The sequence below is a fragment of the Mobula hypostoma genome, chromosome 8 (assembly GCF_963921235.1).
Source record: "Mobula hypostoma chromosome 8, sMobHyp1.1, whole genome shotgun sequence".
NCBI classification, from domain to species: Eukaryota; Metazoa; Chordata; class Chondrichthyes; order Myliobatiformes; family Myliobatidae; genus Mobula; species Mobula hypostoma.
In genome coordinates, this window is record NC_086104.1 from 154748765 (window position 1) to 154761126 (window position 12362).

Consider the following 12362-nt stretch of genomic DNA (forward strand, 5'->3'; position numbering starts at 1 on the left):
GTCAGACATTGAGCATTAACCTTGATACAGTTGTATGAAAGAGCAGTCATTTAAAAACAACTGCTTAATCACTGTTTCAGTAATAAATCGATCACATTTTCCAAAGCCGATATTAGCTGTGAAATGTCATAATTTCCATTTAAACTTTAGTGGCTCTGACAATAACTAGTCCGATCATAAATCAGTCCCATTGGTTCTTCATTATCTATGTATAAATCAGAATGTGGGATGGTAATTTCTTTGTCTGTTTCTTTTGTGGTTGTAATAGAAGAGATAACATAGTTTGTCAGAGGAATGTTGGTGACCTTGGGACTGCGAGATAATGTGCACAGGTATGTCTATTGAAAAGAGCTGCACAAATTTTATGCTCAACAAAAGTACATTCCTCTGCCTTTGCAAGTACTTGTCCTCACTATCAACCGTGTCCTCTGCATCCAACTTCTGTCATCTCCAATGGGATCCCATCACCAAGCACATCTTTCCCTCCCAACTTTCCGCAGGAATTGCGCCCGACATGACTCCCTTGTCCATTCGTCCCTCCCGGTACTTACCCTTGCAAGCGGAACAAGTGCCACACCTGTCCCTACACCTCCTCCCTCACCACCATTCAGCACCCCAAGCAGTCCTTCCATGTGAAGCGACATTTCACCTGTGAATCTTTTGGGGTTACCTACTGTATCCGGTGCTGCTGGTGTGGCTTTCTGTATATCGGTGAGACTTGGCGTAGATTGAGAAACTGCTTCACCGAGTACCTACCCTCTGTCCACCAGAAAAAAGCATTATCTCCTGGTGGCCACCCATTTCAATTCTACAGAAGCCTCAGGAACCACACCACTAGGGTTCAAAGTACATTTATTGTCAAGGTATGTACACTATAAACAACCTTGAGATTCATCTCACAGGCAGCCACAAAACAAAGAAACCCAATAGAACCCATTAAAGAACATGCAAATATGTCGAACAAAATCATGCAAAACTGTGCTGTGACAATAACTTTTGGGACCACCTGGTAAAGGAAGCCATTCAAATAAAATCAGAGGAAATGAATTTTAACACATATGAGGGTCTTGCTATAAGAAAGAACTGGAATTCGATTGTAAAAATGGTGGGAAAGTGCAAACCTGATTGGACAAGGATTAACCAATCAGGCAGGACGGACTACAGGGTTATAAATACCACCAGACTATATGCCCAAGCACCATCCCTGAAGAAAATGGCAGTTTGCCATCAAAATATCAGTTATAATCGATATCTATAGCTGGCTGAAATCCTGAGAAATTTATTCGTCATGCAAACAGAAGTTCATGAAAGTGAGTCCACAGCTACAAGGCTAGTCACCAGGAACAGTTATTTCCAATCATCCGGCTCCTGAACCAGCATGAATAACTTCACTTACCTCAACCTCTATAGACTCACTAACTCATGTTCTCAGTATTATTTATTTGTATTTGCAGTTTGTCTTTTGTACATTGGTTGTCAGTCTTTGTAGTTTTTTCATATTCCATTGTATTTCTTTGTTCTGTGAATGCCTGCAAGATAATGCATCTCAGGGTAGTATTTTTATTTATTGAATTGCAATGTGGAATAGGCCCTTTGAGCTGTGCTGCCCAGCAAACCCCAATTTAACCCTCACCTAATCACAGGACAATTAACAATAACCAATTAACCTACTAACTAGTAAGTCTTTGGACAGTGGGAGGAAACCAGAGCGCTTGGAGGAAACGCACAGCCACGGGGAGAACATACAAATTCCTTATAGACAGCAGTGGAAGTGAACCTGAGTCGCCGGTACTGTAAAGTGTTCTGCTAACCACTACTCTACTGTGCCTCCCCCAAAGGTGACATGTATTGTACATATGTCGATAATAAATTTACTTTGAATTTTAAACTTTCCTATTTCCTAACAAATTCTCAGCCCTTCACTCTATTGATTAGTAATGGGAATGTTCCACGCAAATGTGATTCTAATAAGTCTTCAATGTGGACAACTATTATAAATGAGGAACTATAATCAGCAAGGTGCAGCAAAGTTGCTTTTGACCAGAACTTTACAGGAATGCAGTATTTTGTTCTTTGCTCCCACCCAGACCAGAAATATATTTTACACATATGTACAGTACCTCTCCCATGTACAGATATTCATTGCTGCTTTATTAGGTACAGCAATGGAACCCCGCATGGTCTGCTGCAGTAAAGGTTTGATGTGTTGTGCATTTAGAGATGTGGTTATGAGTTACTGTCACCGTGAACCATTCTGGCCTTTCTTCTTTGACCGCTCTCATTATCAAGGCATTTTCACCCACAGAACTGCTGCTCACTGGATGAGTTGTTTGCTTTTTGCACCTTTTCTGTAAACTAGCGACTGCTGTGCAGGAAAATCACAGATCAGCAGTTTCTGAGATACTCAAACCACTCTTTCTGGCACCAACAAGGTCGGAAGTCACTCCATCACATTTCTTCTCCATTCTGACATTTGGTCTGAACAACAACTGAACCTCTTGACCATGTCTGTATGCTTTCATTCATTGAATTTCTGCCATGTGATTGGCATACAGTATTGGACATTTGCATTAATAAGGTGTACCTAATAAAGTGGCTGCTGAGTACATACAATATTAAATATTGTACATATTATGCATAAATATACAAAAGCTTCAAACAGCTTGCAAGTTGTTCACAAGAAAAACATGGTTTATTACATGCTTTTCTAAAAAACAAAATGCTGTATACATACAGATGAATACATTAATACATGAGTCAACAATGTAAAGTCCCTCCAGTCTTGGCAGTGTCTGCATACAGACGACTGTGCCAGAGTTTCAACTCCAAACATCACATACACAAGTTTTGGTGTCCACAACATAGTTGGAGAATACACACAGAACCAAATGATGTTTAATAGAGTGATGGGCTATCTATGAATAACACAAGATGCAAAGTTCATTTCACCAGACCAATAATTTAGATTTTGGCTTCATTACAGTGGGAAAAATCTATGCAGAACTGAAGACTACAATAGCGAGTGGATGCTAAAACTTGTAGCTACAGCGACCTCTGCTTCTAAGCAGCAAGTTCACCTGTTCATCCTCAGCTGGTGGATGTGCAAAGAGAGCTGACACCAGGGAGAATCCATTGTGTGGCAGCAAATACTGAGGTCAGAATCAATTTATTATTTTGGTTCCTGGGATCTAAAATTAAGTCATGGAAAAAATAAACTGTTAGTTTCAAAATAGTCAGTTAAGAAATGAGTTAATATTGACATGCATTCCTTGTCTCCTTTCTACATCTTTATATTTTTGTTGAACAGTTTTTATTTTTAATCTAACCCTAACCCTTCCAGTGGCTTACTTCTCTTTAAAGTTTCCTATTTTTTCAAAATAACGATTAAGGCATAGATCATTATTTCAGCAAAAACAAGATATTCATATTGCTTTTGTTTTTAGGGGTTCAGATCACCCCACTCCTGTCAGTGACTTTTTAAAACTATCCACTGACACTGGAGACAGAATGCTGGATGCATTTGGAGACTGGATGCCAAAGTATCCAACTACCCCCCCCCCATGCTAGAAACAAACTTTCTACATAAACAACCACCTCAGAATGGTGTAACTCAGATCCAAAACTTGTCAGAATACCTCCAGTATTTGCCATTGTCCCCTCTACACAGATGCTGCCTGATCTGTTTAGTTCCTCCAGCAGCATTCCATTTTTTCCATCTCTTAGCCTTCCCACTGTTCACTCATGCCACCTGTTGGTGATCCATGGCACAACTCAGCAAAGATGTACAAATACCTGTAGAGAACCACAAAAGTTAATCCGAAGGTTAGAGACAGCCCAGTCATCCACCAATTCAACACCGAGCACTGGGTATCCATGATCTCCCAATATGAACTCTCAGCGTATGAGAGGCACACAAAACGCCGGAGCAGCTCAGCGGGCCAGGGTGTAGGAGGCAGCATCGGTGAGGACAAATTGGATGGCTAACGGGAGATGGGGTGGGTTGGAAAGACTTCATGAATGGTGTGCCACAGGAATCAGCAGCGGGGGCTCAGCTCTTTACAAATTATATCAGCAACTTGGATGAAAGATTCAATGCCGGTGCCACACAGATACATTATGAAGAGATCACAAAGGGGCTGTAAAGAGATACAGATAAATTAAGTGAGTGGATAAGAAATTGATCAAATGGAGTATAATATAGGATAATGTGAAGTTAAAATTTTGACTGGAAAAACAAAATATTTACATGGTGAGAGATGTGTGCAGGTATACCAGGCAATTAAGTGAACAGACCATTACAATTTATTGCTGGGGGATTGGGGCGATCTAGGTAGTTGTGTTGATTATACAAGGCATTGCTAATACTGCATTCTGAAACACTGTGTATAGTATTTGTTTCCTGAGTAAAGATGATAATGTGCTGGAAGCAATTCAGGAAAGTTTTACTGGACAATACCTGGAAAGGGCAGGTACAGGGAAAAAGTAGACAGGTGAGATCTCAATCTATTGGAGTTTCTGCTTTAATGAAGAGGGACCTGACTGAAAGATAAAAACCCCCAATGGGTTTTGAGAAAATGGATGTGGAGAGATGTTTCCATTTTCAGCAAAATCATGAATTAGGAGTCACTACTTTTAAAACAGCTGTGGGGAAAGGGGTCAGAGGTATCGGGGGATAGAGAAGGGTTCAGGGTAATGTGGATGGGATGGGGGTTGAGGAGAAAGTTGTGAACCAGATTTGTGTGCCCATTTGTTAAGGGGGTGTGCCCAGACATGTGTACTACTATACATCTATGTGGCACAGCTTGCTGTCCAGTGATCTTCTACCTCCTCACCGGACTAAGGCGTTACCCTATCAAGACCCACACAGTGGCTGATGTGCAGTGCCCCACTATGGAAGCCTTTTGCTGAAAACACTGGATAGAAATGAATCAGCATTAAACCCATGAACTGGCTGAGAAAAAAAGATGCACAAACCAATCAGAGGATTTAATGGCTTATACACTGTGACTGGTTACTTGTACTTAGTTCAGTGTTTGTGACTGTATTTCCCTCCATCTCACATACTTGCCATTTTAAAAAGATCACAGATCTTCTTCCTTTTTGAAAAAAAAGAGCAATTAAATTATTCTTTTAGGATGAAAAACTACTTGATTTTTGCTAGCCATGTACCCTACTTTGTTCACACTGAAAAGGCTGCAACAGCCAACACTTGTTATTATCTTATGGAATTATCTGGCGTTTAAGGAAAAAACTAATTCATGGACATTTCACATACAAGAAATGGTCACACACTTTGTTAGTAGAAATAGCAACACTCACAACACGCTGGAGGAACACAGCAGGTCGGGCAGCATCAGTGGAAAAGACTGGTCGACGTTTCGGGCTGGAACCCTTCATCAGGACTGAAGAGGGAAGGGCCAGAGGCCCTATAAAGGTGGGGGGAGGGTGGGAAGGAGAAGGCTGGTAGGTTCCAGGTGAAAAACCAGTAAGGGGAAAGACAAAGGGGTGGGGGAAGGGAGGCAGGGAGGTGATAGGCAGGAAAGGTGAAGAAGGAATAGGGGAAAACACAATGGGTAGTAGAAGGAGGCAGAACCAAGAGGGAGGAGGTAGGCAGCTGGGGGAGGGGGCAGAGTGACATAGGGATAGGGGAAGGGCATTACCAGAAGTTGAATTCTATGTTCATACCAAGGGGCTGGAGACTACCTAGACGGTATATGAGGTGTTGCTCCTCCAACCTGAGTTTAGCCTCATCATGGCCGTAGAGGAGGCCATGTATGGATATATCTGAATGGGAGTGGGAAGCAGAGTTGAAGTGGGTGGCTACTGGGAGATTCTGTCTGTTTTGGCAGATGCAGCAGAGGTGCTCGACGAAGTGGTCCCCCAATCTGTGTCGGGTTTCACCGATGTAGAGGAGACCGCACCGGATGCAATAGATGACCCCAACAGACTCACAAGTGAAGTGTTGCCTCACCTGGAAGGACCGTTTGGGACCCTGAATGGTGGCAAGAGAGGAGGTTTAGGGACAGGTGTAGCACTTACGCTTACAGGGTTAAGTGCCAGGTGGGAGATCCGTGGGGAGGGACGTGTGGACCAGGGAGTCGCGGAGGGACCAATCCCTGCGGAAGGCGGAGAGGGAAAGATGTGCTTAGTGGTGAGGTCCTGTTGAAGGTGGCGGAAGTTGCGGAGGATAATGTGTTGGATCCAGAGGCTGGTGGGGTGGTAGGTGAGGACAAGGGGAACTCTGTCCCTGTTGTGGTGGTGGGAGGATGGGGTGAGGGCCGAAGTGTGGAAAATGGAGGAGATGCGGGTGAGGGCATCATTGATGACGGCAGAAGGGAAACCACGATCCTTAAAGAAAGAGGGCATTTGAGATGGCCTGGAACGGAAAACCTCATCCTGGGAGAGGGAGGAACTGGGAATAGAGAATGGCATTTTTGCATTTGGCGGGGTGGGAAGAGGTATAGTTGAGGTAGTTATGAGACAGGAGACAGACTGTCCACTGACATCTACAAGCCCACTGACTCAGCCATGATTGAATAGCAGAACAGACTTGATGGGCCAAATGGCCTAATTTTTCTCCTATGTCTTATGGTCTTATTTATTTTCTGATGATCTGGGACCTATTATTTTGCATTAACTTCAATGTTACAAACTCCTGTCAAGGTACTGACCTGCGCTAGGTTGTAGTCCTATCAGTAAAGTTCATGTATGAAGACTTTATTCCAATTCAGCTGGGCCTTCCACCATCATACACATACACAAGAGTTAATGGATCATCTGAAAAATTGGTCCATTTCCCCCTTCCACCCCTCAAGTTGTTAAGACTAATTACTGCCATGTACCACAGTAATGGCATGAGATGTGAAGCTGAGGTCTGTTTGCTATAGTCAGAAGCTATATAGCAATAAAATGGTCCCTTTGGCCCAACCCATCCCTGCTGACCAAGTTGCCACTTGCCTGCTTTTGACCTATATCCTACCAAACCTTTTATCCAAATACCCACCCACTTTTACTATTTCCTCTGGCAGTTCATTTCACATAATCTGAACAGGTTGGCCTTCTGATCAGTTAGTATTGGTTGATTCAAACGGAGCTAATTGCAGCCTCCCAAATCTGATCCAGTTATGGATCTACTGAGCTCCAGCTTTCCAATTTAACATTCTGAATTGTGAATACAGAAGATTGATGAGACATATTCCAAGTGTCATTATTGTATTACATAAATTTTCTAAGACCTGCTATCATCAACATGAATTTAAGCTTTATTTGTACCATCTCCCTTCTGGATAAACAATGTTTACACTCCTACACCAAGCATTGGCGATGTGAAGACAAATTTTGCAGAATATGCGAAACGCGTAAATTGAAATGGAGCTCGTCCTTAATTTTCCATGCAAGCGGGAAGTAGCAATTCATTGATAACTGTGCTCCCAAATACAACAGACAGAATCTGTGTTTACAGAGACTGCGAAAATTGTTGCTGAGAAAATTAATGTAGCAGGTTGAAAAAGTGCCAGTTTGGAAAATCAAAACCTGACACAGAGTGAACCTGCAGGGTCAGATACAACATAAAATATCACATCCCAAATCCTTGAGCCCAACAGTTTATAGCATCAGAATTAATAGCCTGATTAAATGAAGCAAGAAAATATTAATTGCTATATCACGATCTGAAACCAGTAATTTATTTGCGCTTTCCTGCATATTTTCTCCCTTGATGCCATTAACACTTACAGGGATGCCTTCCAGTGTAGGAACTTAGTTAATGACAATGAGCAGTGTGTACAATGTTAGGATGGAATCCAATTCAATGACCCTTTCGAACAAAGGGCATTAGATTGCAACTGGACATGGGATCACCACCTAAAACAAAGAAAACAAATACAATTCACTTGCAATATAACTTATTTTACCATTCCCCTCCCCAGGCATTTTTAGTTTGTTGCACAACAAATTACTGACATTTGGAGTTGATACTGTTAAAGTGCCATTAGTTTTGAAAACTTAGTTCAAAGTTTTTTAAAATCTCCCAAAATATCAGTCTTTTGTTTTTTTACAAATTATTTACTATTATTCAATCCGAACAATTAGTTCAGAGATCTTGTAAGAAAGACTTTGATGTGCTCCTGACCACAAATATTCCCCCCTCCCCCCCCCGATGATTAAGTGACCAAACCAAAGGCAATTGCAATCAACCCATCTGGTCTCTTGTGCCACAGGAATACCAAATATGGAGGTGAGATATACTGGAATTCCAAGTGACTTCCACTTGGAAAAGATAGATTAGCTTTATTTGTCACAGATATGTGGAAATATACAATAAGATACATTATTTGCATCAAATCAAAGGATTGTGCTGGGGGAAGGGGTCAGCCCACAAGTGTTACCATAGTTCCTGCACCAACAAGCCATGTCCACAACTTACTAATCCTAACCCCTAGACCTTTGGACTGTGGGAGGAGATCGGAGCATCCGGAAGAAACCCACACGGTCACAGAGAGAATGAAACTCCTTGTAGACAGTGGTGGGAATCATACCCTGTTCGGTAGTGATGTAAAGCAATTGCACTAACTGCTACACTACTGTGCTGCCCTTCATTAAAATACTGATGAAAATGGTGCCAGTCTATTCATCTTCTGCTGGCAGCAAGTTTCCTTTTTGCTCGTGGCACTGACATTTTGTGATAGACAAGTTCCACAATCACTGTGCAATCTGTTAGCTCACACATGCAGTCTATGTTCACATGAATTGAGACTCAATGGCAGGCCGACTCCACAAGTTTAATCTCAGGTTCAGTAGCCCACACTTGCCAGTGACCAGAATGGATATATTTTCCCAGAGTTCAAAACTAGGAAACCTGCCCCGCTCCTCCTTGAGATTAACTAAGAGCACAATGTTTCCTTGTTGCACTGTCCTTGCACCAGAATATTTCTGTGATTGCTACAGAGAATGAGAATGTTGCAATAGTTTGTTATATGAAGCTTTCCTACAGTGGATGTAAAAGACATCGGACCAGGAGAGAAGGATCAAGCCAGAGAGTGAGCTTGCAAAGTTCAGGTGCCATTGTAGTGTAGTGGTTAGCATGACACTGTTACAGCTTGGGGCGTTTTGGAGTTCAATTCCAGTATCATTCTGTAAAGAGCCTCTGTACGTCCCTGCAGTGGAATGTGTGGGTCTTTCCCAGTGCTCCAGTTTCCTCCCACAGTCCAAACACGTACCGGGTAGGTTAATTATCCATTGTAAATTGTCCTGTGATTAAGTTAGGGGTATTCAGGGTTGGGGGGTGTGGCTTGAAGGAACCACTCAGCACTGTATCTATAAATAAATAGAATGCGTAAAATTTCTGTTTTTACTGAATTGTTGGAAAGATGCTTAGAAGCTCTCTGCATTCTACCCCAGCTTTCTGGGGGGGGGGGGGGAAGCTTACAATCAGTAACTGTAGCAAGTCCTATACACATCTATGTAATAAAGGTTATTTACCATCTGTATCCCATCTCCAGTTCTGCCCCCTGTGCTGCTCAACCCAAAGCTCCTCCAGCAGATTGTGGAACCTTCCATATCTGAATGCAATATAACCAGCAGCCATAAACATCTTGGCATCAGGCAAATCCGTAACTCACTCTGTACTCGCGTTTCAGTCACCCCCGACTGACACAACAGACAGCAGTTTGGGGACCACCACCAGTATCCTGAAAACAAATTTTAATAAAAACAAATGGAAATGAGAAAAACACAGAAAATGCTCAGCCGTTACTGGCAAAGCAGGAGCAACATTTAAGGGTAACTATTTTCCCAAAGCAACAGTGACAGGTGTGATGGACGACTGGCCTCTCCTGTTCCACTCCCCCACCCCCGAAACCCTGCTCCGCTGCAAACATCTTCACACGATCGGATTCTATTTTTGAAGATCATGCTGAATTTGTTCTGACTGCCGCGACGACGAGCGGGTCTGCCACAAGGTCGGCGGCCGATGTTGCGATCCAACTCCAGACGGGAGCCAAGCACTACCCCGGGACCGAGGTCGGCCCCACGGGGGACTTGGGACAATCACGTTCACCCTGGGACCCGATCGACCCGAGACCCACCTTCCCTCCCCACACACCACCAATTCCTTCACCCCCGGGGCTCACCTGCGCCCCACCCGGGTCACAACTCCCCACCGCCAACCAACACCTGCACTATCGGTACTCCCACCAAGGATCCAAGTCCCCCCCCCCACGACCTCGGCCCCGCCAATTTATCATCGGTCTGTACCCGAAGCTCAGTTCCTTTCATGCCGCTGAAGCTCCCGCATCTTCAGTGCCCAACCGTTGACACCAGCGAGTTGGCAAAAGGGATCCAATGTCCCAAACACCGCGACGAGCTCAGCCCCCACCGCCGCCATTTCATCTCCTTGGCGCCAACTACATACAGTCCCGCCCCCGTAACACCTATTGGGGGAAGTGGATGCTACGTCATTTTATCTTATTCGCCTATTGGACAAGACACCTGTCAGGTATCGGTAGGTGGAAACGGAGAGCGGGGATGTTATGATTGACGTCAGCCTGAAGGGTAATTGCCCGCCTCCTTCCGCTCCAGGGCTTCAGTACTCCACACAGCCAATAGGGGGCAGTCCCCGTTTCATCCCGGAGGGATCAATTCCCAGTATCTAGTTTCATGATCTTCTGTTGCTGTAGCACGTACTGTATGTGCTCAGGGACTCTTCTGCATACCAGTGTTGTGACAGGTGGGTATTGGAGTCACTTCCAGCTCGAACCAGTCTGGCCATTCTCCTCTGACCTCTCCCATTAACAAGGCACTTTGCACACAGAAATACTGCTCACTATTTTTTTTTGTTCTTCCCATCATTTCCTGTAAACTGTAGAGAAACACAGAAAATGCTGGAGGAACTCAGCAGGCCAGGCAGTATCTATAGAAACAATTGACATTTCAGGCTGAGATCCTTTGTTGGGACTGGAAAAAAAAAACAATGAGAAGTCTTTGTGTGTGTTGCTTTGGATTGCCAGCATTTGCAAATTTTTTCATGCTTGTAGACTTTACGGACTGTTACGTGTCAAAGGTTCAAAGGTTCTTCCTGGAATCACCTCGGAGACAGCAAAATGCTGGATCACTCAACCAATCTCCAAACTGTAATTCACAGGTTCTAACAGTTCCAGAAACACATTTAAGATGAAAAAAAACAAGCATAAAAGAAGTGAAATGATCTGTTTTGATGTCTGTTTGGAAGAAGTTGACCAAGGGAGCATTGTACGTGGGCACCATCTTGACCACATATGTTGTGAAAATCCCAGGAGATCAACACCTTCTAAGATACTCAAATCACCCCATCTGGCACCAAAATCATTCCGTGGTCAAAAGCACTTAAATCACATTTCCTCCCCTTTCTGATGTTTGATCTGAACAACAATTGAATCTTTTGACCATGTCTGCATGCTTTTATGGATTGAAATGCATTCACATGATTGACTGATTAGATAGTTGCATTAAAGAGAAGGTGTACCGAATAAAGTGACCACTGAGTGGCCCAGGGAAGGAGAATAAAAATCAGGTTTATTTTCACAAACGTCAAAAACTGGTTGAAGTGTGCAATGTTTCAATATCTGTAACTGAATGTTCAGCAGGTTAGGCAGCTTCTGCAGAGAGAGAAGCAGCGAACATTTCAGAAATGCGACCCTTGAATGTTTCTCTTCCATCAATGCTACCTGACCAGTTGAAACTTCCCATATTTTAGATTTCCACATCTGCTGCGTTTATGTGGTTTCTAAAGAATCATGAGATTAGTGAAGCAAGTTGATATGAAAATCTGGCAAATCCTTCGAAATGAAAGTAACTGTTTATTAACTCATAACTAATTACACAAGATAAAACAAAGAAGAAACAATGAACTGCACATAGATATATTAATGATGCTCTTGTCTTGAGGACTGTACCAACTACACCTGAATCTAAAAACTTAAGGAATATCATGGCTGCTGATTGTTGGGACAAGGTTTGAGGAGTCAGGGTATTTATAAAGCTTTGAAATTTGCATCACCTGGCCTTTCCTAATGATGATTGTGAACAAGCCATAGCCCTAACAAGCTAATTAAGGTCTGAGACCTTGGTAAAAGTTATCTGAGAGCTCAAATTCTTGGGGTGCCCAAACTTTTGCATGGTGCTCCTTTCCTTTTTTTCACTCTAAAATTGTACAAAACAAAAATAATACACTAATCTTGCTTAAAATGTTGAAAAGAATGTTTCATCTTTAACTTTATGGCTTTTGGAGATCAGTTCATCTTCTACTCACTTAACTATTCACAGTAACAGAAATTTTGACCAGGGGTGCCCAAACCTTTGCATGCCACTGTCTGTACTGAGGTGGG

At 43.0% G+C, this 12362-nt stretch overlaps 1 long non-coding RNA gene and 1 other non-coding gene across 3 annotated transcripts; both read right to left on the reverse strand.

Moving 5' to 3' along the window:
- Positions 1 to 819: 819 nt before the first annotated feature.
- Positions 820 to 10569, reverse strand: LOC134351089 (uncharacterized). 2 transcript variants are annotated; one of them, XR_010019069.1, is made up of 5 exons: positions 10255 to 10569; positions 9621 to 9689; positions 7735 to 7863; positions 3636 to 3792; positions 820 to 3188 (listed from the first exon to the last, which is right to left on the reverse strand). It is a non-coding gene; the product is annotated as an uncharacterized LOC134351089 (long non-coding RNA). The 2 variants fall into 2 exon arrangements; XR_010019068.1 differs by having other exon boundaries at positions 9481 to 9689.
- LOC134351261 (small nucleolar RNA SNORA77) lies at positions 7421 to 7553 on the reverse strand. Its single transcript, XR_010019107.1, has one exon. It is a non-coding gene; the product is annotated as a small nucleolar RNA SNORA77 (small nucleolar RNA).
- Positions 10570 to 12362: the final 1793 nt, after the last annotated feature.